Consider the following 26,174-nt stretch of genomic DNA (forward strand, 5'->3'; position numbering starts at 1 on the left):
AATCTGCCTGCAGGTGGGAGACCTGGGTGCGATCCCTGGGTTGGGAAGAAACCTTGGTCATCTGAATTAAATTCACCCATTCCCATCCATTTTAATTCACTGATTCCTAAAATGTTGATATTTACTCTTGCCATCTCCTGCTTGACCACATCCAATTCACCTTAATTCATGGACCTACCGTTCCATGTTACTATGCAATATTGTTCCTCACAGAATCAGACTTTACTTTCACCACCGGACACATCCACAACCAAGTGTCTTTTACACTTTGGCCCAGCCACTTCATTCTTTCTGGAGCTATTTCTCTGCTCTTCCCCAGTAGCATATTGGACACCTACCAACCTGGGGGGGCTCACCTTCCGGTGTCATATCTTTTTGCCTTTTCATACAATTCATGGGGTTCTCGAGGCAAGAATACCGAGGTGCTTTGCCATTCCTTTCTCCAGTGGACCATGTTTTGTCAGGACTGTCCACTATGATCCGTCCGTCTTGGGTGGCCCTACACGGCATGGCTCATAGCTTTGTTGAGTTATACAAGACTGAGATGCGTGTGATCATTTTGGTTGGCTTTCCTTGATTGTGGTGAGGCGATCAAGATGGTGGAGTAGAAGGATGTGTGTTTATCTTCTCTTTTACAACGGTCAAGAAAGAGTTGATTCCTTGGTTCTGTTTGGCTGAAGTATGATAATGTTTTGCTCCCACAGATTCTGCATACGACTCTGCTTCTTGAATTAAAACATGTCTCTCTTTCTCCAAGTCTAGTTTATTACCTATATGTGTGTGTTAGTCACTCAGTCGTGTCTGACTCTTTGCGATCCCATAGCCTATAGCCTGCCAGGCTCCTTTGTCCATGGAATTCTCCAGGCAAGAATACTGGAGTGGGTTGCCATTCCCTTCTCCAGGAGTTCTTCCCAAACCAGGGATTGAACCTGGGTTTCCTGCACTGCAGGCAGATTCTTTACCATCTGAGCCACTACTTGGGTTCCTACTATACATAAACAGGTTTCATTTCCCAACATTTTCCATAATTATTTCACCCAGTTTTTAACCTTCCAAAAAGAATCTTCATCTGTTTTATCATAAACTATAATAGCTCCATTTGAATCTCTGTAGCAAATTGGACCCAGTGCATGGAATCTCTTTTGACCTGCTGTATACCATGTAGCAAGATTTACTTTTCTCACCAGTATTTAGCTTCTAAAAGCGGTGGTGTTGGCTTGTCTTGCTGCTCAGGGATGTCATCAGAGGCTAGGGTTCCGATTAGCATTTTGTTCCTCATGGTCATGAGCAGATGCTTCACTTCCAGGCATTTCATATGTATTCCAGGCAGGAAGAAGGAGAGGGACAACGGTGAAGTACAAAAGCTTTTTCCTCTCCAGGTTTTACCTTCATACTGGGGAAGGGACTTCTTGTTTTATTTTATTAATCAGGACTATATCACATGACCACTTCTTAATGCAAAGGTGTCTGGGAATTCAAGTATTTTGCTTTCTAGCCTCTACTGTAGAGGGAGAAAAGGATTGAATGGGGCTTGTGAGCCAAGTTAAGATAATTATCACAGAGAACATGGCATCTCTGCAGAATCATTGGAGGCTAGAGAGCCAGGCTCAGAATTTAATCAAGGTGGCCAGGCACAGCTCAAAGGCCCTGGGCGCTCCTGTACTAGTCTGGGCTGATCACTTGCAGTCAACATTCAAGCTGTACCCCTGGACTCACATTCCACCACAGTCATACTTTTGCATTCTTATTAAGGATTCAAAGTCTTTGGATGAGCCTGGGTCACATTTCCATGTTGTAATATATGGGAAGGGTAGGGAGTATGGCCTCCTCTTGGGCTTCCGTAATGGCCAGAGGGGGAGTCTGCCCACCACCCATCTTGTAATTCCTCCAAACAGAGAGGATGCTGCAATGCTATGCAGCCAAAAATGACAAATAGTCACCATCCCCCTATTTTATAGATGGTGAACCCAGAGTTCAGAAGGAGGAAAGAGCTCAGTCTATACCACTGAGTGGGTGAAGGGCAATGGCAGGATTTTATCTTATCCTGATGCCCCCAAACTGCTGGGTCCCAGAGAAGCAGCTCACCTCAGAGTCTTCTCAGAATCTTTGACATTCCCTATGTTGAGGGAGGGTTGTCTTTGGAGGCAGTCCCTCCTTTTTCCAGCAGTCCGTGGGTAATTCCCTCTCTCCCTGTAGGATCTTCCCAACAACTGCTTCCTCTTTGTATACTGTCTTCCTTTCCAAAACTAAGAACAACCTTGCTGACACTTAGGGCTCCCATAAGACAATATTGAATGGAATTTTTTTAAATGAAAATGCTATGTGGTAAGTACCCCACACTTCTGAAGAGGAATAGCTAGACAAAACCCCTCAAGATTTATATAAAAGTGGATAAACTTTTCTAACTGCCATCACTCACCAGCCTGTGTGAAAAAAGACTAGACAGATACTTCCCTTGTGGTCCACTAGTTAAAGATCCCATGCTCCCAGTGCAAGGGTCATGGGTTCAATCCCTGGCCAGGGAACTAAGATCCGTATCCATGTATAGCGTGGCCAAAAATAAATGAATAAAAACACTCCACAAAATAAAATATATATTAAAAAAACATAATTCTCAACTTAAAAAAAAAAAAAAAGCCTAGTCAAGAAGATTTGGTTCACTGGGCAGAATTTGAGGGACAGTGCAACTGGAGATGGGCAGAGAGAGCCTTAGTTCCTCCCAGCCAAGGGAGAGGGCTCCCACAGCACCCTCACTTTGGTGCCCCTGACTCAGATCCTATGGAGAGTCCCATAAAGCCTTTATCAGAAGCCATAGCTGCATCCCAAGGTATGTTCAATCTTTGGACACCAACCCAGAGAATGCTGTCAGTCAAGGGAGCTTCACAGTCAAGTGCAAAGACTTTAGCCCCTTTACTTCAATCCTTGTCAACTCCTCCACCCGTTGTCCACCACTGATCCTGGAAAGCGAGAGCAATGGAAGAAGGGAAGGAGAGAAAAGCAGATTTCATCTCCTTCCCCATTTGCAAGACCTCAAGCTGTGAATTAGTCTGAGCCATGTGGAGGGAAAGAACTTTGAGCTAAATGTGAGATTGAAGATTTGATTTAGACCAGTTGAATTTAAAACAAAAAACAACACCTGAAAATTAGTCTTAATTGCTGAAATTAGGTGGTCCTTGAAAGTGTGAGTAATCAGAAAGCTGTGGAGTCTATTTGAAGACAAAGGTTGGGGAGAGATAAGGCTGTTTCTAGTTGTAACCACATTCAGACTGTTGTTACTCTCCTTTTCCAAAGATAACATTCCAACTTTTGAGAAAATGCATGGGACTAAGGCATTGGATTTCTGGAGTCGAGCCCCCGCTATTCCATACACTAGGAGGGTAACTCTGAACCAGTCACTTTGTCTTCTGGGTCTTGGCATCCTCTCCCCAAATGATGGGATTGTGCTTTGTGATTTAGGTATCCCAGAATAATTTCTCTACTCCTCTGAACCATGCAGTGACTTAAAACAGCAGGACAAAATAATTCACACAGCGAGCTTGCTTTACAAATTGTACTTCAGTTATATTTGTTGGAAGAGTCAAGCATAGATGAATGGCATTTGGCAGGAGCAAACCTTAGTACATCTGAAACCCTTAATTATGCATGATAGGCAGCTCTGTAGCTTGGTCTATGTCAAAAGATGCCGCATTATCAAATGACACATTGTAGAGATGTGTCCGTTTTTGCAACAGCTTGTAGCATGATTGTCCTGTGTCAGACAGGTAGCATCCATGTTGTCACCTGAGTCTGCATTTGAAAATCTAAGTGCTCCTATATTTAAAGTCCCCTTGTCTAATTCCTGTGGAGATGAATCCATTGAAATTGATGACACTAAATAGGAAGTTTAGGGATAACATATTTATTTCCAGAGTTTGTATGTAGTTAAATATCACCATACTAGATATAAGTTTGTACACAGCTCTTTATGAATTTTATTATGTATGTAATATATATAAAAATCACAAATAATTAATACATATATTAGAAGCACTTTTCCTGCAAAAAGAAAATCATATGTAATCCTCCTACCCTAACAGGCTTCCCTAGTGGCTCAGACTTCGTAAAGAATCTGCCTGCAATTCAGGAAATTGGGTTTAACCCTGCTGGTTCAATCCTTGGGTCAGGAAGATCCTCTGGAGGAGGGCATGGCAACCCACTCCAGTATTCTTGCCTGGAGAATCCCATAGACAGAGGAGGCTGGTGGGCTACAATCCATGGGGTCACAAAGAGTCAGACACAACTGAGCAACTAACACTACTCTATAAATAATTACTGTTCCCCTTTTGTGCTTATGCTTTCAGACCTATTTTGCAAATATACAGATATTAATGATCTTTTTCTTTTTTATTATTTATTTTGGTAGAATACACATAACGTAGAATTTACCATTTTAGGAAACGTCCCTGTCAGTCCAGTGGTTAATACTCTGTACTCCCAATGCAGAGGGCATGGATTCAATCCCTGGTCAGGAAACTAAGATCCTGCACGCTTCTAGCTGTGGCCAAAAAAAAAGAATTAACCATTTTACCTATTTTGGTAAAATATGCATAACATAGAATTTACTATTTTGACTATTTTTAAATATATAGTTCAGTGACATTAAGTACATTCACATTAAGTTCTGGAGATCTCTGAATGAAATAGAGCCTGTAATTAAGTAAATCCACATTGTTGTGCACCATCACCACCATCCATGTCCAGAACTCTCCTCATCTTGCAAAATCAAAGCCCTGTACCTAATAAACACAAGGACTTTTTTTTTTTTCCCGCTGCACAACCCCACTACACACACTTTGTGTTATTGATGTCACAAATTTTCTTTTTATATCTTATCTCATATTTTGAGGCATGTATGTTCAGTTTAATAACTTACTGAAGACAACAAGGAGGCCTGTGTAACAAAAGTAGGAAATAAAACTGGAAAAGAGCATTTGCAGGGCCTTGTGGACTATGGTGAGCATTGAATTTCATGCAGAATTTACTGGGACATCTTTGTATAGTTGAGGGCGGAGGAGTAACATGATTTAGTTTGTCTTACTGGGCTGCTTCCTAGAGTTTGACTAGCAGTGGATGGGAGAGAAAACAGACAAGCAGTGGGGAGTTTCTTTCAGTTGAGAGTTGATAGTGTCATGGACCAGGTTGCCCTCAGTGGAAGCAGAGACAAGTGGTTGGATTCTGGATATATGTGGAAGGTAGAACCAATAGGATTTGTTGATGGATTGGATGTGGGGTGAGAGAGAGAGAGGAGTCAAGGTTGACTTCAAGGTTCTGGGCTTGAGCCACCAAATGAAATTGCCATTTCCTGAAGTGGAGATGGAGGAAAGTGAAAGTGAAAGTCGCTCAGTCGTGTCTGACTCTGTGACCCCATAGACTATACAGTCCATGGAATTCTCCAGGCCAGAATGCTGGAGTGGGAACCTTTCTCTTCTTCAGGGGATCTTCCCAACCCAGGGATCGAACCCAGGTCTCCTGCACTGCAGGTGGATTCTTTACCAGCTGAGCCACAAGGGAAGCCCAAGAATACTGTAGTGGGTAGCCTATCCCTTCTCCAGGGGATCTTCCCAACCCAGGAATTGAACCAGTGTCTCCTGCATTGCAGGTGGATTCTTTACCAACTGAGCTATCAGGGAAGCACGAGATGGAGGAGGAGGAGATTTTAGGTGGGGTGAAATGAAGAGTTCTGTTTCAGTCATTTTCAGTTTTACAATCTATGAGATGTCTCATTGAAGAAGTCAAGTAGGCAGCTGGATGTGCAAGGCTGGTGTTCAAGGGAAAGAATGGGGCCAGAGATAGCATTTTGGAGAAAGCATGTGTGAATGACATTTTTAAGTCGTGAGACTGAGTGAGCTCACCTAGGCCCTGGAAGAGAGGAGAAGTGAATAAGATAAGAGGTCTGACTAATGAGCCCTGGGCATGTCAACATGTAGAGGTCAAGAGGAGGTAGAGGACCCGGTGAAGGAAACTGAGAAGGAACATCCATTGAAGGCAGAGATAAAGAGTACAAAATACTTCAAGAAGGAAGATTGAGTAGTCCGTTCTCCTGTGTGTCTGAGAAATTGAGCAGTGTACTTAGCAATATGAAGGTCATGCCTCGTACTTGGGATGTGGCTCTTGTCACCAGGTTCTGTTAACTGATGATGTCAGGGACTCCTGAATCAGGCAATTCTTCCTTTCAGAGCTTCTGATTCTTAGAGTTCTTCTGCTGCATATTCACATCCATTTTGAAATTGGGGCTATTTTGTCTGTACAAATTTTTCACCAAATCCTGTCTGAGAGGAGAGGAAGACACTTTGCGCCCTCTAACTTTCCTTCCTGAAAGGTCTGTGCTGTCTGTCTTTCTTTCTTTGAAATCTTTAGTTGCACCACACAGCATGTGGGGTCTTAGTTCCCTCATCAGCCATGGAACCCATGCCCCCTACATTGGCAGCGCAGGGTTTTAACCACTGAACCACCAGGGAAGCCCCTTTATGATGTATTCCTTGATAGAAAATCACAGTCCCTGACTGTCTCAACAGCTGTTTGCGTGTGTGCTTGCTCAGTCATGTCCGACTCTGTGACCCCCGTGGACTATAGCCCACTAGGCTTCTCTTGATTTCTCTGGGAAATAAAAAAAATCTGTCTTGATTTCCCAGGCAAGAATACTGGAGTGGGTTGCCATTTCCTACTCCAGAGGATCTTCCTGACCCAGGGGTTGATCCCCTGTCTCCTGCATTTCCAGCATTGGCAGGCGGATTCTTTACTGCTGTGCCACCTGGGAAGCCTTCTTAACAGTTACCACTTATGTAAAAGAACCTTATCTTTTAGCTGAATGTTAAACATCTCATCCTCCAGGAGATAATTATCTAATTTTCTAAATCAGTTGATCCCAAAATGAGGATTCTGCCTTCTCTTGGACCTTCCAAGCAAGTAGGTGTTTTTTCCTGCCTCAGAGTGGAGAAGTCTTGTGTTAGTGTGATCTGTTCTTTAGCTCACTAGTTTTCCTTACATTCATCACCCAACGATTATTTAACAAAATTACAATATACTATACTATATGCATTGAGTCTAATTTGAGAAGAAGCTCTTAGAAAGAGTTTACCAAGTCCCAAGCAGAAGGAGAAGAGGGCATCAGAGGATGAGGTGCCTGGATGGCATCACCAATGCAATGGACATGAACTTGGGCAAACTTAGGGAGATGGTGAAGGACAGGGAGGCCTGGCGTGCTGCAGTTCAGGGGGTCACAAAGAGGCAGACATGGCTTGGCATCTGAACAGCAACAAAGCCGAAGTGATTCCCATGGGCAGGAAGGGCGGGAAGACCTCAAAGGAAAGCAGGATTGTGAAAAGGTGTGGAGGGCAAGAAAATGTCATGTCCCAGGAAAATAGAGCATTAGCTGGGGCTCAAAAGGTAGAAAGGATTTGAACAGGTAGAGCAAAGGATAATCATGTAACATATTTAACATCACAGTCAAAGTTAGTGCTGGTTGCAATTACTGTTTATACAGACAGGTTGGCCTGAAGAGATGAGTTTCTTGTAAGAGATAATTCGCATTGAATCATGAACCCATGAAACCCATTCACACTGGCCTGTGCTTGAGTGACCAGTGGTATAAAGATCCTAGATTACCTTTCAGAGGGATACTGATGGTCTATAGTGGTAGTGAGGCACCTTAGAATTTATAAATAAGATTGCCTATTCATTTGCATTCATATGTGAGACACTGAAGAAATATGAATAGGTCCCAGTGTTCAAAAGCCTTGAATGGTGACTTGCCAAATCACACCCCCCACAAACTGCAAAAGGTATTCAAACCAAGTCCCTGGAACCTGTATGTGTTACTTTGGTGGTGGGGGGAATGTGATTTGAGGCAGATGTGATTTAAGTTAAGATTCTTGAGATGAGATCATTCTGGATTATCATGGACACATGGAGAAGAAATGGCAGTTGACCCAGAGGCCAAGACTGGAGTGATGAGGCCGCAAGCCAAGGAACACCTGGAGTGACGAGAAGGTGGAAGAGGCCAGAGCCAGAGCTTCTCCCAGAAGGAGCACAGCCTTTACTTCAGTCCATTTCAGTTGCTCAGTAGTGTCCGAATCTTTGCGACCCCATGAACCGCAGCACACCAGGGCTCCCTGTCCATCACCAACTTCCAGAGTTTTCTCAAACTCATGTCCATCGAGTCGGTGATGCCATCCAGCCATCTCATCCTCTGTCGTCGCCTTCTCCTCCTGCCCCCAATCCCTCCCAGCATCAGGGTCTTTTCCAATGAATCAACTCTTCGCATGAGGTGGCCAAAGTATTGGAGTTTCAGCTTCAGCATCAGTCCTTCCAATGAACACCCAGGACTGATCTCCTCTAGGATGGACTGGTTGGATCTCCTTGTAGTCCAAGGGACTCTCAAGAGTCTTCTCCAACACCACAGTTCAAAAACATCAATTCTTCAGCACTACCAACGCATTAATTTTGGAACTTTGTCCTCAAGAACTGTGAGAGAATACATTTCTACTCTTTAAACAGAATACCTCCATGTTTGTGATACTTTGTTACAGTAGCTACAGGAAACTTAATCAAATTAATTATGATATTAATTATGGTTATTAACAAATGGTACCTGGCCCCATCACTTCATGGCAAATAGAAGGAGAAAAAGTGGAAGCAGTGACAAATTTTATTTACTTGGGCTCCAAAATCACTGCAGATGCTGACTGCAGCCATGAAATTAAAAGATGCTTGCTCCTTGGAAGAAAAGCTATGACTAACTTAGACAGTATATTAAAAAGCAGAGACATCACTTGGCCGACAAATGTCCATACTATCGAAGCTATGGTTTTTCCAGTAGTCATGTATGGATGTGAGAGTTGGACCATAAGGAAGGCTGGGCACCAAAGAATTGATGCTTTTGATTTGCGGTGCTAGAGAAGACTCTTGAGAGTCCCTTAGACAGCTAGGAGATCAAAGCCATCAATCCTAAAGGAAATCAACCCTGAATATTCATTGGAAGGACTAAAGCTGAAACTCCAATACTTTAGCCACGTGTATGTGAAGGACCAGCCCTTTGAAAAAGACCCTGAAGCTGGGAAAGATTGAAGGCAAGAGGAAAGGGGATGACAGGATGAGATGGTTGCATGGCATCACCGACTCAATGGACAGGAATTGGAGCAAACTCTGGGAGATAGTGAAGGGCAGGGAAGCCTGGTGTGCTGCAGTCTGTGTGGGTTTAGAAGAACCTGGTAGTTTAGTGAACTTCACCTGCTTTGTGACATTAGGGAAGCAAGTCCAGAACATACCTATAATATAGCAAGTTGAATTCAATTATTGGGACTTCTCTGGTGGTCCAGTGGTTAAAGCTCTTTGTTCTAACGCAGGGGGCCCAAGTTCAATCCCTGGTCAGGAAACTAGATCCCACATGCCACAACTAAAGATCCAACTAAGACTTAATGCAGCCAAATATGTATATATATTCTCTGATCAGCTTTTGGTATACTCACTCTGGGCCCTGGTAGTGAACTTGAGCATTTTGGATCCTGAAAGGGAAGCTTTGTCTCTTTCTCACACATGTACCAATGAATACATTTGCAACCTGGTTTTTATTTCTTGCGAGTTTGATTAGCATGATTTAGCTAATCATGCAAAGGTTGACTCAACCTTGAGAATGACAAAACTAGAGACCACATCCTGACGCTTAGTGAATTTGCCTGCTAAAGCCACATGATCAGATTTCTTGAGATACAGGCTTAGAGTCTTCCAGATACTGTCTGCTGTTACTGTCGATCCCTCTACACCTCCTCAGGGAACATCATGCCTCTCCCTCAATTTAAAATCTGGGAAATGTATTTATTCAGCAGACATTTTTTTCTTGGCGCTCACATATAGGGGTGAAGTAAGGGGCTGCTGAGGCCTGGAGAGCTCATTGATGTATCTTTCAGGAGAATGACCTCAGTTCCTGTGTTAGTTTCCTGGGGATGCTGTACCAGACACTGAGAGGCTTAAAAGAGCAGAGATTTATTCTCTCACAGTTTTGGAGGCCGAAAGTCTAAGATCAAGGAGTCAACAGGGCTATATTCCCTCCGAAAGCTCTAGCGGTGAATCCTCTTTGCCAGTTCTGGTGGACGCAGGTGTTTCTTGGATTGTGGCCTCATTACACCAGTCTGTGCCTTGGTCTTCGCATGGCCTTCTCTGCCTTCTCTGCGTCTGTCTCTTTTAAAGAAACCTGTCATTGAATTTAGGGCCTCCCCTACTCTAATATGTCCTTATTTAATTAATCACAGAGACCTATTTCTAAATAAGATCACACATGAGTTTTGCAGGGGCGCTGGTCAACTGACTATAGCTCCTTAAACTGGAAAAGCTGCATGGGCTGGAATGAGTCTTCGGTTATGCTAAAATAAATATGAATTGGGGACTTCCCTGTTGGTCCAGTAGTTAAGACTCTGTGCTGCCAATGCAGGGTTCAATCAGGGTTCAATCCTGGTTGGGGAACTAAGATCCTGCATGTCATGTGGAATGAACAAAAGATTTTTTAAAAATTTAATAAAAAAAAAAAATGTCAGCTACAGCCCAGACTAAGTAGATCTCAATCTGCAAGTGCATGGGCTATAAGATAGCATGTGTGTGTGTGCTCAATCACGTCTGACTCTTTATGACCCCATGGACTGTAGCTGCCTGGCTCCTCTGTCCATGGAATTTTCCAGGCAAGATTTCTGGAGTGGGTTGCCATTTCCTGCTCTAGGGGACCTTCCCTACCCAGACATGGGATCAAACCCATGTCTCCTGCATTGGCAGGCAGTTTCTTTACCGCTCTGCCATCTGGGAAGCCCATAAGATAGCATGTGTGAATGTTAATCGCTCAGTCATGTCCAACTCTTTGCGACCCCATGGACAATAGCTCACCAGGCTCCTCTGTCCATGGAATTCTCCAGGCAAGAATACCGGAGTGGGTTGCCATTTCCTTCTCCAATCAGGTAGCATAAGGAAGCTTAATAATGATCAAGAGACCACACTGGCTGGTGGCAGCAGTGATGCGCAATGTCTCCTGTTAAGATCCCTAAAGGCACCTCTCCAAACAAGGAACCTGCCCATCTGGCTCCCTTTCCCTCCTCTAATTCAGATCACTCCAGCAGTACTGCTCTCTACAGATGGAGCCAGTTCCCGAATCACCTGCTGTTCTCTGTTGGTGTGGACACCTGTCTCCTGGCCCAGGGTCTTTATAGCTTTGTAGCTTTCCGTGGACACTCTGGCACTTATTCCAAAGGCTTTTTTTCTCCTGTTGGGATAGGTTTGTCTTCTAAGGGCTGCCCCGCCCATAGTCACTCTAGTTACCCGAGCTATTGCCATCTTGGCATTTGTGCCTGAAGCTCAAAATGTCGAATGAAGGCATGTCTCCATGGCACTCTTGGACTCATGGCACTCTACAGAGAAGTTACTGACCTCATCTTTAGTCAGGTTAACCTGTGGCATACTCCAATGTTGGTTTCTTTATGATTCTTCCCATCTCAGTAAGAGGACAGTGCATTCTAGGCCAGAGTGTTGCATTCTAGCTTCCCAAACTGTTTTCTTATTACTCATTTACTCGTAAGGAGACCCTAGAAAGCACACTGTGCAAATTAAACCAGCCCTATAGGCAAAAACTGCCTCTGCTGCCTTGCGCTGTGCCCATGTTCCAGCTGTGTTGGAATAAAGCATCTGAAACCAGAGCACAGGTAGCAGAATGGCCAGTCTACCAAGTTGCCGCAGGACTAGAGTTCCAGTTCCAGGTCATCTACTCACAGACAGTGTGGATCCAGGAAAGGTTTTCAACCTCCTTGAACCCAAGTTCTATAAATTGTAATTCATCTGTAAGTTGGGCCTACAATTATGTACTTTGAAAAATTGTGAACTGTGAAAATTTAGTGAGATGGCGAATGTATGTGAAAACAGTGTCATGCTGGTTGCGAGTCACCACTCTATAAATCTGCTGCCATGACTGCAGGCAGAATCCACAGCACAGCTGACAAAGAGTGATCGTCTGATAGCACCATGCAGAATCAATGAAATTTCCAGTGAACCCACGTGACTGTAATAACACCCTTGCCCAGTAACAACATATCTGCCATGAGTTCATGTCTTTTTTCTAGATCTTTCGCTATTTTTCTGCCCTTTTCTCATACCTCAGTGGAAGAATTATTCTTCCTTTTCAAAACTGATAATCTCTGTATTTGTGATTCCATCCTTCCCACCTACATGAGAACTCTCTTTACATAGTCCATTCCTTTATTGGCTGTATTCCCTCAACAAACCCAAGTTGTGCCTTTGCTTAAAAACACTATTCCTTAATTCTGCAGCGCATTCAAGATACATGTGGTCCGTCCTTCCCTTAGCTGTCAAACTTCTTGAATGCTTCTAAAATTAATTCACAAATGTCTGTTTCGCATGAGCCCGTGCTGCATACAGTGATGGACAGTGGGCATCCATCATGGCTGTCAGTGGAGGACGATACCACCGGGTCTCCTGCAGCTTGATCTTGAGCTAAATGGTGACCAAATCTGAGCAGCTTCTGGTCTGGCGCTTGTCCAACTCTATTCCATCACACAGGGCCCGTCAGTTTCTGTTCTCAAATCTCACCAGCTTCATTTCAGTTTCTTCAACAGTCTCAAGTTCTCTCACCTGATTAATCCCTGTGTCTCCTTTAGATTCCAAATCTAAAGTTATCTGCTTTAGTTATCTGCTTATCTGGTTATCTGCTCAGGGAAACCTTCCATGCCCCCTCCTCCACCGTATTTAGGACAGATTTTTTTTCTTTTACATACTCGTAGACTCATCACCCCCTTTGTTCAGAACACTTAACTCAGTACCTAATTCTCCTTTTATGAGTGTGGTTACCTGGCTTTCTTTTCCACTCTACCCTAAGCTCTAGGGGAGCAAGAGCCATGGCTATTTTTACTTACTTTATGCACAACTGCTGGTAGTGTCATCTGGCAGTAGACCATCATTCAACAGTGATATAAGTGTCTTTCAGGAGCTAGTCAGATAGCAAGAAGAAAATAATGTGTTCTAATGCTTTTGCTTCGAGCAGGGTATTCTAATGGAGTTATACCGTGTATGTTAAGGGGATACAGAATAGCAGCCATTAACTCGTAGGGGTGTAGGTACAGGTGTGAAGTAATCAGCAAACACCTTTGAAAAGATGAATAGACATCCGTTATGTAAATGAGGGGAAAATGGCATTGTGGCAGAGGGAAGGACTTATACAAAGAAGTGAAAAGACTTCTTCAGTTGAGGGAACTGAGTGATGTTTCTATGACTAGAATGAAGGGAACATGTGGAGAAATAGTAAGAAGTGAGACTGGATGACTGGGACACAGAAAATGGAGAGCCTTGCCTATTTCCTGTGGAATTTGAACATATATGGAGATAGAGATGATCACTAAGTAGGAAAATGGCATGACATATATGCATTTGAAAAAGATTTTTTTGGCAACTGGAACTCTCAGACATGGCTTGTGGAATTATAAAGTAGTAGAACCATATTGGAGAGCTGTTTGACAGTTCCTTACAAAATTGAACATACACCTGTCCTATGAACTGGCACTTCTATTCCTATATATTTATCTAAAATTGAAAATATATGTCTGAAAAAGACATACAAAAATGTTCATGACAGCTTTTTCATAAGTTCATGACAGATTTTTCATAAGAGCAAAAACTAGAAACAACTCAATTTTTCATCAACACCTGAATGGAAACATAAGTTGTGGTATATCCATACAATTGTGTACTACTCAGCAACATAAAGGACTTCCTCAGTGGCTCAGCAGTAAAGAATCCGCCTGCAATGCAGGAGACTCGGGTTCAGTCCCTAGGTTGGGAAGATCCCCTGGAGGAAGGCATGGCAACTCACTCCAGTATTCTTGCCTGGAGAATCCCATGGAGAGAGGAGCCTGACGGGCTACAGTTCAGAGCGTTGCAGAGTTGGACACGACTGAAGTGACTGAGCATGCATACGCAGCAACATAAAGGAAGAAACTAGTGAAAATGCCATAGCCTGGGTGACTTTCACAGACACTGTGTTGACTAAAGAATCCAGACACAAGATAATCCGTACCATGTGATTCCATTTGCATACAGTTCAAGAACAGGCAAAACTGTTCTATGGTAATAGAAATCAGGACATCAGCTGCCTCTGGGCATCAGGGGCTTGACTGGAGAGAGTCATAAGGGAACCTTCTGAGGCTATGGGAATGTTCTGTTTCTTGATTGGGGTGGTGGTTATGTTTAAGCCCGTCAAATTTTGCACTTACAATTTGTGTGTTTTTTTGTATGTAAATTATGCATCCATTTTTTTTTTTAAGTACTAGAGGAAAACGACTTCTGTGGAAACAGTGTGGAGAATGCTCAAAGAGGAATTGAGAATTGACTTGGGGTGTAACAATGTGGTAGAAAAATTTTAGAATGCTAGAATTTAAGCAATAGGTTTGGAAAAAGAGGGGATGCATTTCTGGATTATTGAGGTATTAGGATTCTTTTTTTCTTCTTTCTCCAACCCCCTCCCCTCTAGCAACCACCTGTTAGTCTCTGTATCAGTGACTCTGTTGTTTAGTTATGTTTGTTCATTTATTTTGGTTTTTTAGACTCCATATATAAGTGAAATCTACAATATTGTCTTTCTCTGTGTATATTATTTCACTTAACACCTCTTGGTCCAACCATGTTGTCACAAATGGCAAGACTTCATTCTTTTTCATGGCTGAGTAATACTCCATTGTGTGTATATGTGTGTATCTCTATATCTGTATATCACATCTTCTTTATCCATTTTTCTATTGATGGGCACTTAGATTGCCTCCATATCTTGACTATTGTTAACAATGCTGTAATTAACATAGGGGTGCATATATCTTTTCATTTTCTTTATATAAGTACCCAGGAGTGGAATTGCTGGATCATATGGTAGTTCTATTTTTAATTTTTAAGGGAGGCTGCCATGCTCCTTTCCAGAGTAGCTACATCAATTTACATTCCCACCAACACTGCATGAGGGTTCCCTTTCCTCCACATCCTCACCAACACTTGTTATCTCTTGTCTTTTTGATAATGGCTCTTCTGACAGGTGTGAGGTGATATCTCATTGTGGTTTTGATTTGCATTTCCCTGATGGCTAGTGATTTTGGGGATCTTTTCATGTGTCTATTAACCATCTGTATGTCTGCTTTGGAAAAATGTCTATTAAGCTCCTCTGTCCATTTTTTAATCAAGTTTTTTGTCTTCTTGATGTTGAGTTGTGTAAGTTCTTTGTGTGTTTCAGGTATTAACCCCTTATCAGATATATCATTTACAAATATCTTCTCCTATTCAGTAGGCAGCCTTTTCATTTTGTTAACAGTTTCACTTTGCAAAAGCTTTTTAGTTTGACGCAATCCCATTTGTTTATTTTTGCTTTTGTTTCTTTTGCCTGAGGAGGCATCCAAAAAAGTGTTGCTAAGACTCATGTTAAAGAGCATACTGCCTATGTTTTCTTCCAGAAGTTTTATGGTTTCAGGCCTTACATTTAAGTCCTTAATCCGTTTTGAGTTTATTCTCATATGTGATGTGAAAGGGTGTCTAGTCTGATTCTTTTGCTTGTAGTTGCCTCAAGTTCAGTTCAGTTCAGTCGCTCAGTGGTGTCTGACTCTTTGCGACCCCATGAACTGCAGCACGCCAGGCCTCCCTGTCCATCACCAACTCCCGGAGTTTACTCAAACTCGTGTCCATTGAGTCGGTGATGCCATCCAACCATCTCATCCTCTGTCTAGTTTTCCTTTGTTGAAGAGGCTGTCTTTTCCCCATTGAATATTCTTGCCTCCTTTGTCATAGATGGATTGACCATATCAATGTAGGTTTTTTTTCCTGGATTCTCTGTTCTGTTTCCTTGACCCATGTGCCTGCTTTTGTGCCAGTACCATCCTATTCTTTTTTTTTTTTTTTTTTTAATTTGGCTGCACCGGGTCTTAGTTACAGAACGCAAGATGTTCGTTGTCACGTGCAGGATCTTCAGTTGCATCACACAGGCTCTTAGCTGCAGCATGTGGGATCTAGTTCCCTGACCAGGGATTGAACCCAGGCCCCCTGCATTGGGAATGCAGAGTTTTAACCGCTGGACCACCAGGGAAGTCCCAGTACCATACTATTTTGATTACTGTAGATTTGTAGTTTGAAATCAGGGAGCAAGATACCTCCAGCTTTGTCTTCTTCCTTAAGACTGTTTAGGCTATTCAGGGACTTTTGTGTTTCTCTACATATTTTATAATTATTTGTTCTAGTTTTGTGAAAAATGCCATTGGCATTTTGATAGGGATTGTATTGAATCTGTAAATTGCCTTAGATTGTATGTTCATTTTAGTAGTATTAATTCTTCCAATCCATGAGCACAGTGTATCTTTCCATTTTTTTGCATTATCTTCAGTTTCTTTCATCACGTCATCATTTTTCTGAGTACAGGTCTTTTACCTCCTTAGTTAGATTTATTATTAGGCATTTTTATTCTTTATGAAGTGATTTGTAAATGGGATTGTTTTCTTATTTCTCGTCCTAGTTTGTTTTTAGTGTATGAAAAGGAGGTGGTAGGATTGACAGAACTTAAAAAATGAAGAGGGAAGAGTTAAGTCTTTGGATTGTACCCTTTGATAGGTTGATACAGTTGCTGAAAATTTGGAAGCAGGTTTTGAGGGAGGATTTTTGGTGGTGGCCAGTGAGTTGGGTTCCAGAAAGGTGAGCTTGTTGTAACCCTGAGGAATCTCCATGTGCAACAGGCAGAGCTAAAGATGGGTCTGAAGCCTAGGGAGAGTCCAGGGCTGAAGGTAAGAGTGTGGGGTCACCAAGAGGTAGGCATCATTGAAATCATCATGAATGGGAGAGCTTGAGGATTAAGCAGAGACAAGGGCTAAAAACAGAACCTTGGAAACCTTGACATTTAAAGGTCAGTGGAGAACTAGGAGCCCATGAAGGAATCTGAGGAGATACAAAATGTGCTTCGTAAGAGCCAAAGAAGGGGTAAGTGATTCAATAAATAGGGAGGGTCAATGTCAAGTGCTGTAGCAGTCAGGTCAGAAAATAACTGCTTTCACGCCCCTTCCTCCCTTGCAAACCTTTCAGATCTCATGAACTCCTTTCTCCTGCTACTGGAATGTTTTTCCTGAAGGTGGCCAGAGACCTCCAAGTCTCCAGATCTAGTGGCGTCATCATCTCCAGCCTCATCTTCAACCTCCCTGCACATTCGACATCACCAACCATGCCCTCCTCCTTGAAATTCTCTCCCCTAGGCCTTTGTGACTCTGCAGGGTTCTTATTACCCTCACACAACCCTCATCGTGGCTCCTCTTCCTGCTCCTGAATATACTCATTCCCTGAGGTTTTGCTGTCTTTTCTTCTCTTGACATCAACTCGAATCATCATGTGGTTAGACCTGTGGTAGGTGCTGATGAGACCAGTAAATATAACATAGGCCTGGCTTCCCAGGAGTTGACAGCATAGCCACAGAGGAAGCAGAAAATAGATCTCAACAGTACTGTATGCTAGACAGTTATTAGCCAAGTTCTCTGGGATTGTAGAAGGAACAACGGAGCCTGAAACAGTAAATAAGAACACATAGAGTCTAGGGAGATAGTGTCTAGGAAGGATGGGATCCCTGGAAATGTTTGTGGCTGAAGTGTATATAGAAAAGGTGGGGCTGAAGGGTGAGAGAAGGATTCAAAATATAAATGTAGAGAGGTAAATTGCAAAGTGTTGTGTGTAATTCTTAGGAGTTTGAGCATAATTCTATATATATATATATAAGCAGTAGAGAACCAGTTGAGTCTTAAATAGAGGAAAGATGATCACACACAGGCTTCCCAGGTGGCCCAGTGCGTAAAGAATCTGCCTGCAATGCAGCAGACTCAGGAGACATGTGTTCGATCTCTGGGTTGAAAACATCCCCTGGAGGAGGGCATGCAAACCCACTGCAATATTCTTGTCTAGAAAAATCGCATAGACAGAAGAACCTGGTGAGCTACAGTCCATAGGGTCACAAAGAGTTGGACATGACTGAAGCAACTTAGCATACATGCATGCTTTATCACACAAAAAATTTTGGAACATAACTAGCTGAATGAAGGCTAGAGAGACTGGGAGGAGGCTGGGGGGCAGAAGGGCCAATAAGGAGGCTATTTCCGTAATCCAGGTGAGAAATGATGAGGATTTGAATTAAGGTGGCAATGAGAATGGGGGTTCCTTAGTGGCTCAGTGATAAGGACTCTGCCTGCAATTCAGGAGACCCAGATTTGATCCTGGGTTGGGAAGATCCCCTGGAGGAGGGCATGGCCACCCACTCTAGTACGCTTGCCTAGAGAATCCCATGGACGTAAGAGCCTGGCAGGCTGCAGTCCTTAGGGTCACTCAGAGTCAGACACAACTGAAGCGACTAAGCAGCAACAGCGGCAGCTCTGAGAACAGGGAAGATGATGAAATTCCAGAGATATTTCTGATATAGACTTGAATTGGTAAGGCAACTGGTTGGGAGATGCCAAAGGAGAGGTTGAGGATGACTAAATAGTGCTTAAGAGGGGAGATTTGGGTCAGTGGTGACTGCGTTACCCCAAATTAAAACCACAAGAATGGAAACAGCCTTTGAATGGAAGTACGTTTATGATTAAGATGTAAACATACTTGGGAATTCCCTAGTGGTCCACTAGTTAAGACTGCATGCTTTCACTGCCAAGGACGCTGGTTCAATCCCTGGTCAGGGAACTAAGATCCTGCAAGCGGCATGATATGGCCAAGAAAAAAATAAGATTTAAACATACTAATTTTGAAATTATTATGCAGTATTTAGTTAGAACTCTGTTTCGACACAGAGATCGTGGCTGAAGCCCTAGGATTAGATGAGCCTTTTTTGAAAGCCCATATAGAAGAGATCATGAGTTTGGAAGAGATGGAACATCAAAGAATATCAGCATTGGGACTTCTCTGGTCTGGTAGTCCAGTGGCTAAGACTCCCTGCTCCCAATGCGGGTTCGAGCCCTGGTCAGGGAACGAGATCCCATATGCAGCAACAAAGATACCATGTGCTGCAACTAAGACCCAGCACAGCCAAATAAATCATAAAAATTTTTTTTTTTAATGAATATCACTATTGTAGAGTTGAGAAGGGAAAGCCTCAAAAGAAATAAACAGAGAAAGAGGAAAAGGACAAAGAATCCTCAAAACTAAGAGAATAAAGAGTTTTAAGAACCAGAGGGTCATCAACAATGTCAAATGTCACAGAAAGGTTTAGGCCTAAATGTGTACATTGTGTTTGGTAACTAGGAGATCCCTGACTAACGCATCAAGAGCATTTTTGCACTTTTATTGGAGGGCAGGGATGGAAACCATAGAGTTCAAGAGAATTTAGGAGAAAAATTAGAAAAAGCATAGTGTAAAATAATGTCACATTCAGGCATACAAATATTTGGAACATTTCCTTTCCACATAATTTTACTCAAGAAAATTACTTGAAGGTGTACTCCAGAAAAAGATGAAAGAAATTCAATAAAGAAGAAACATGGGATCTGAGGGGGAAAAAATAGAGCCATGTCAGATTAGTAGTGGTAGAGCAGATCCATAGAGTAATGTGTCCAAAATTGATCATTTAATAGGAAAATTAGAGATCTTGACAGTCTTACTATAGGATGAAGAAAACATATAGTCTACTTTCTATAAGCAAAAGGGCAATGAGAAACCTCAGAAATGTAGAGAAAAGCCTGTGGAAGAAGTCTGGGCCAAACATGAAGCAAACTGAAATATAATATGATTTTGAGCAGTTTGGTGGCAGATAAGGAAAGAACAATAAACCTATATATTTGAATTTTTTCCATCCAGTAACTTGGCTGGAAATAGTGTTATAGCCCTTTCTGTCATGATTTATTCACCCTACCTGATTCTGCAGTGTATGTAATCATAAATGTAAATATTGCTTATTGTTCTTCAAGTTTTAGATTCAATTTATGTGAAGTTTACAAAGCATGCAAAAATTCATGGAGCTCCAAAGCAGAATCTGAATGATTTAAACCTTGACATGTAAAGAAGAACTTGAACAGGTAATCAAAATTTGGAATGTGGAGAAGAGTATTAGCAATAAGACAGCTACCATTCATTGAGTCTCCACTATGTCCCAGTCACTATCCTAAGCCTGTTAAAAGTTATTGAATTCATGACAAGGCTATGAGTTAGGTGATATTTTTATATCCATTTTCCAGATAAGGATACTGAAGCACAGAGAGGTGGAGCGACCTGCCCAGGGTCACACAGCTAGAAAATGGAAGCAGTGAGATTAGCACCTCAGCTGTCTGGCTCCAGAGCGTACATCTGCATGTACTCCACACCACTGTCCCATTTCCTCAGGTGAGGCAGAGAGAGGTGCCCAGGTACCAGCAACCTCATCACACTTCCTGGAAGGGGGAGCAGGAGGAGAAACTGTCCCAAGTCGATGCAGCAGACAGGAAGCTTAAAATAGGTATTTTGCAAGTGACCTGAGGTGGTTGCCTCAGCAGGTTAGGACTGAGGGGTAGGAGGCTGAGAGGAGAACTTACTGTCATTTTATATACTTAACGAACCATTTGAATTGTTATTACTATGTGCATGGATTACTTTCATCATTTAAAAATCCTACCCTTCTTCCAAGGCCATGTTTAAAAATGTCCTCCCAAAGCTTCCCTAATTCCTTCAGTAAAAAATGGGCTCTTGAATCCTCTGAGCTCTTGCAAACCTGTGTCTCTGATTCTGCCCTCTTTAGAACCCACTACTTCTGACTTTACATTGCCTTTGAAAATGCCTTGGGGACAGCGTCTTTGTCAGAATTACCTGACTTACCTCCATGACCTTGGCATTGCGCCCTGCTTATGTTATGTGCTCGGTAAATATTGAATGAACTGGACGAGTGGCTTCTGTTAACAGCAGGTTGTGTCCATTTCCCGCAATCTGGGGAACTCAGAACACGTGGCTTGAGTATGTCTGTGGGTCAGTCCCTGTGCTGCCACTGGGGAGGAGGGAGATGGGGAGAGGAGGAGGGGTGTGGAGTGGCCACGTTGCCCCATCCTTCTATGAAAACAGAGTCACAAAATGACAGCGCTGAAATGAATCTTAGATCATTACGTCCAACCCCATCATTTTACAGATGAGGAAACTAAGGCCAGGGAGCAGAAAAGACTTGAAAGCCCACAATGAAACTGGAAGAGCTGTATATCAGCTTAGGTTCTTAAGCTTTGTTCCTAATTACCAAAGCAATACCTGTTCAATACTTAGCTTGGGTTTTTTGGGTTTTTTTTAACCCCTGTAATCTCTCTATATTTCTACCTGAACATGATTTAGAGCTTTTATTAATTTATTTTTTTTATGGTCTTGTTTTTTAGGTGATATTTTAAGTTGGCACAGATTCTTTTTGGATGGCAGTGAATGATGGATGGGTAGATAGATGGATAAATTAGTGACTTTCCCGGGATAACATAGCTGGTTGGTGACAGAGCTGAGACCTAGCAAAGCATCTCGCTGAGGGATGCCAAGCAGCTGAAGTACCAGACACCAAAGCACTTCTGAGTTGCCGTGACAACTACAGGAGTCCTCTAATTTCCATCCGAGTGTGTGGGGATCAGGGTCAGATCCTAATGCACAGGCTCAGAGGTTAAGGTCCAAAGGAGGACGCTCCTTACCCGGATTGCGATGGCACAGCCCCAGTTAGATTCAGGAATCAGCATTTTGTTGAAGCCACCAGGCCTGGTCTGAAAGAGGGGCCAAGAGAAATGGATCCAAAGGACACTGTTATCCAGGCGGCACCATGTGGTGAAGAGAAACAGGAGGCAGACCCAGATTCCAGTCCTGGCTCAGGCACTAAGTCATTGAGTGACTTTGGGCCTCTTTCTGGGCCTCGGTTTCTTTACCTACAAGGTGAGGTGATTGGACTAGTCCCTGGGTGATGTCCAAGGGCTCTAACCGTGTAAAAACGCCCCGACACCACAATTGCAAAATGTCTTGTCAGAATCCAGAGAAGGCTGGGATTCCTGCCTCAGATCCACAGAGAGGACATATCCCTCCCCTCACCCCTTTGTCGCCCACGGATTCCATGCCCTCTGACAGCCAGCCGGAGCTGCGGGACGACAGCCTGAGACGGACAGCCTGCCAGCCCTGGTCAGCTCCCTGCTCCAGTTGAGGTAGGAGTGGGGCCGGGAGCAGGCACTCTTCTTCAGAGATGCCTCCCTTTGGAGGAGGCACTACTTGGGTGGTCAACAAAGACCCAGGTTCCTCGGCTGGAAGCAGCGGTGTGCCTTCCTCCTCCTCCACGAAGATGGGGGTTGCAGGAGGTCAGCGGTCCTGGGAGCACTGCTGAGTGGGGGTGAAGAAGCCAGCTGGGTGGAGGGGCAGGGTGACTGGGTGACCTGTGGTGGCGACTCCACGTTCATGTCCAGTCCCCGAGGGTCGTATCCCGCTGTCTCTTCACAAGTCATCTGCCTCCCAAGCCTCTCCACCTTCCTATGCATGCCACCACTTACACTTCATTCACTCAGTAAGTATTTCTAGAGCATCTGTTGCTCTGGATGCTGAGGATACAGTGGTAAATGAGAGAGACAAAACCCCTGCTCTCAAGGAGCTTATGTTCTAATGAGGGAGGTACTTAGTAAGCAAATACTGATCATATAGTATATTATACACATGGTAAGACATGCTGTGAAGAGGAGATAAGAAATGTGAGCAGAGCATGCTCTTGGAATTAAGGTGGTCTGGGAAGACCTTGCTAATAAGGTGACTTTTGAGCAAAGACCTGAAGGAAGTGAAAGTGCAAGTCCTGCGACATTCCAGGCAGAGAAGAAACATCCCAGACAAAGAAAAGGCCCAGAATAGAGTGTGCTTGGCATGTCTAGAACACAGTCAGCAAGGCTGGAGAGGTGGAGTCACAGGAGACAGGTGGAAGTTGCAGAGAAGGCAGGGGACAGAGTATAGCACCTTGAGGGCCGTCACTCAGTGGCCAGGACGGGAAGCCACAGGAGGTGGTGAGCAGCGGGATGATGTGTCTGACTTGGGTTTTAAAAGGGTTTCTGCTGTGTGAAGGACAGGTGAAGGTGGAAGCAGGGGAACAGGTGAGCTGTCAATTGCAGTAATCCAGCTGAGAGATGACAGGGGCTTGGACTGGAGTGGAGAGGTGGTGAGGAGTGTTAAAATTTGAAATGTATTTTGAAGGTAGAACTGACAGATTTGCTGACAGATTGGATATGGAGCATGAAAGGAAGGAATCAGGATGGTTCCAAGACTCTTTGGCCTGAGCAACTGGAAGGATGGTTTGTTGTTCACAGAGATGGGAAGGGCTGTGATGGGGTAGATGAGACATCTAAGTCAGGTTTTCTGGTTGACAGTTGGATCCATGAGTCTGGAATTAATGGGAACATTTGAGGGTAAAGATGTGTTTAGAAGTCATCAGCAAATAAACTTGCACTGTCCAATATGGTAGCCACTAACCATAAAAGGCTTTTTATATTTAACATGAGTTAACAGTAAATAGCATTTAAAATTTAGCCCCTTCTGTCACACTAACCACATTTCAAGTGCACAACAGCCAAATGTGAGCAGAGGCTACCGTACTGGACTGCACAGATAGAGAACATTTCCACCATCACAGCAAGCTCATTAGACAGTGCTTATAATGTCTGGATGAGATGCCAGGAGAGTGGATGGAGGAAAGTGAGCTTTTATCAGTTGGGAAGATAGAGAGGAGTGGCCTCTATGCTCAGTTGCTAAGTTGTATCCGACTCTTTGTGACCCCATGGACTGTAGCCCACCAGGCTCAGACTTTGTCCATGGGATTTCCTAGGCAAGAATACTGGAGTGCCCTGTATAGGAGTAGGAAAATCCAGGAGAGGGTGGATTTCTAGATGCCAGTAAAGAAAGTATATTGGAGAAGAGGTCAGATGCTTATATTAGGACAGGGAGACTGAAAATCAAGAATTGTTGGTGGTCCAGTGGTTAAGAATCTGCCTGCCAGTGCAGGGAGGGGTTCCATCCCTGGTCCCAGAGGATCACATATGCCATGGAGCAACTAGAATGCGCACGCCACAGCTACTGAAGCCCATGCACTCTGGAGCTCATACTCCACAAGAGAAGTCACTGTAATGAGAAGCCCGCGCCATCTAGAGAGTAACCCTTGCTCACCACAGCTGGAGAAAGCCCACAGGCAGCAGCAAAGACCCAGCACAGCCAAAATAAATAAATAAATAATAATAACCTTAAAAAAATTGGCCAGCAGATTTATCAACAAGTAGGTTGTCAATGACTTCAGGGAAGGCAGTTTTGCAGAGGTGGAGACCAAAGCTTGAGTGAGGTGATAGATTCCAGAGAGAATGAGGAGAGAGGAATTGGAAATAGCACCTGTACACACCTTTTCAGATGAAGGTGCTGTGAAGGAGCAGAGAAGTAGCCAGAGGCTTATGATGTTAAGGGAAGTAAAGTTTCCCCACAGGGGAATTGAGAAAACCATGCCTTGAGTAAGGAAGAGCCGAAGGGATCTGATTCCCACAGGGTAGGATGGTCCGTGGCTAGGATATGGACAGGATGGATGTCTTGTCTGGAGGATGGAGGGAGGGCAGAATCGGTGGCAAGGCTGCAGATAAGACAGTGGCTAGGGCATGGGGAGTGTGGGGAGGTTCTCTTGCAAATGTCTCAGTTCCCCCAGGGCAGTTAGGAGGAGTTCATCGACTGAGTGTGAACACAGGCATTGGAGGGGTAAGGAGAGAGAGGAGGGCACCCAGTAGTCATCCAGGAAAGCAGGAGAGTGGTGGGGTTAGGCGATGGATGTGGGATTGCCAGGCTGCACCGAAGGCTTGCTTAAAGTTTGTGGTCCTGCCAGAGCCAGCTTCCAGAGTTTGCCCTGTCTTGCTTCTGTGTGTTCACATACGCCAGTTTTTCTCTTCAGAGGGTCCTTCCCATTTCTCTGGTCCCTCCTCTGCCCAGCAGACCCACGGTTCTGCAAGGCGCAGCTTGAGCATCAGCTCCTCTGATACCTCCTTCCCTCCCTTCCTTCTCACAGGAGCCCATCCTTCCCCGCAGAACTCTGATCGTGTCACATGATCAGTATTTGCTTCCATGGCTAGTGCTCTAAGGCAGGGGTCAGCAGGCACTTTTTGCAGAAGGGCAGATAGTGAATATATTAGGTTTTGTAGACTATTCAGTCTCTGCCACACTATTCAGTCTGTACAGATTGTAGCACAAAAGCAGTCAGACAATACATAAAAGATGGGGTGTGACTGTGTTCCAGTAAAGTGTTGTTTGCTGAAACAGGCGATGGGATGGATCTGGCCTCTAGGCCATAGTTTGCCAACCCCTACTCAAGGGAATGGCAGAGATGATGCCTCAGTTCTCAGTGGCCCCTGTACCTGGGTGCCAGCTAGGGGCTCAGGAAATGTTTGAATGGAAGACAGATGAATGGATGTGCAAGAATAAACATTTAGGCCTGCCCTACTTAGACTACAGAACAGTGTTCCCTCAGACATGCAAATTTTAGTCTGTTTGTCAGTGGTCTGTCATTACACAGTCACCCCGTGCCTAGGGAAGGATTATACGTGGGAGCATGAGCCCGCGATACCCAGGGAAGATCAGAGATGGCCTTGCCACCCACTGCATCCATGCTAAACTGCCACCCTGGCTAGCCAACCTTGCTCCTACTTGTTCCCAGGTGCGCAGACTCCCAGTTCAGAGGGACCAGCCTCTTCACAAACAGGCCCTCCATTTTCACCAACCCTCTGCACAGTTCCTGTGCTCCCCTTCAGCCCAACATCCCTCAGCCCCTGCAGAGAATGAATAGTCATCAGGTCTCTGTCATATGCAAGGCATAGTGGGAGAATCATAGGCCCTTCCCTGAAGAAGCTTACTCAGTCCAAGCATCCCTTTGGGAGTGCCCTCTGCCTACCCTCATCATACTCATACCTGAGCTCCTCCTTAAAGCTTGCCAGCAGAGCCACCCCGACCCACCTGATTCCCCCTTCTTTTCTATTTTTTTGTCCCGAGGTTTTGCACCACACTGGGCTTCTCTTGTGGGTGGATTCACGTATAAGATTCCTCTCCCCATCATACTGTCAGCCAAGAAAGACCAAGGACAGCAGAGTGTGCTTTTGTTTCTTTGAGCTCACACTGTCCAAGAGAAGTATAAA

At 43.9% G+C, this 26,174-nt stretch overlaps 1 protein-coding gene and 1 non-coding gene across 2 annotated transcripts in view; one reads left to right on the plus strand and one right to left on the minus strand.

Annotated features, from left to right (window-relative positions):
• The window catches only part of TMEM266 (transmembrane protein 266), a 119,397-nt gene that overhangs the window by 10,875 nt on the left and 82,348 nt on the right, over positions 1 to 26,174 (plus strand). The gene's annotated exons all lie outside the window — the stretch shown is intronic.
• On the minus strand, positions 16,069 to 16,141 carry TRNAG-CCC (transfer RNA glycine (anticodon CCC)). The gene has a single exon. It is a non-coding gene; the product is annotated as a tRNA-Gly (tRNA).

Source organism: Muntiacus reevesi, chromosome 15 (genome assembly GCF_963930625.1).
Source record: "Muntiacus reevesi chromosome 15, mMunRee1.1, whole genome shotgun sequence".
Classification (NCBI taxonomy): Eukaryota; Metazoa; Chordata; class Mammalia; order Artiodactyla; family Cervidae; genus Muntiacus; species Muntiacus reevesi.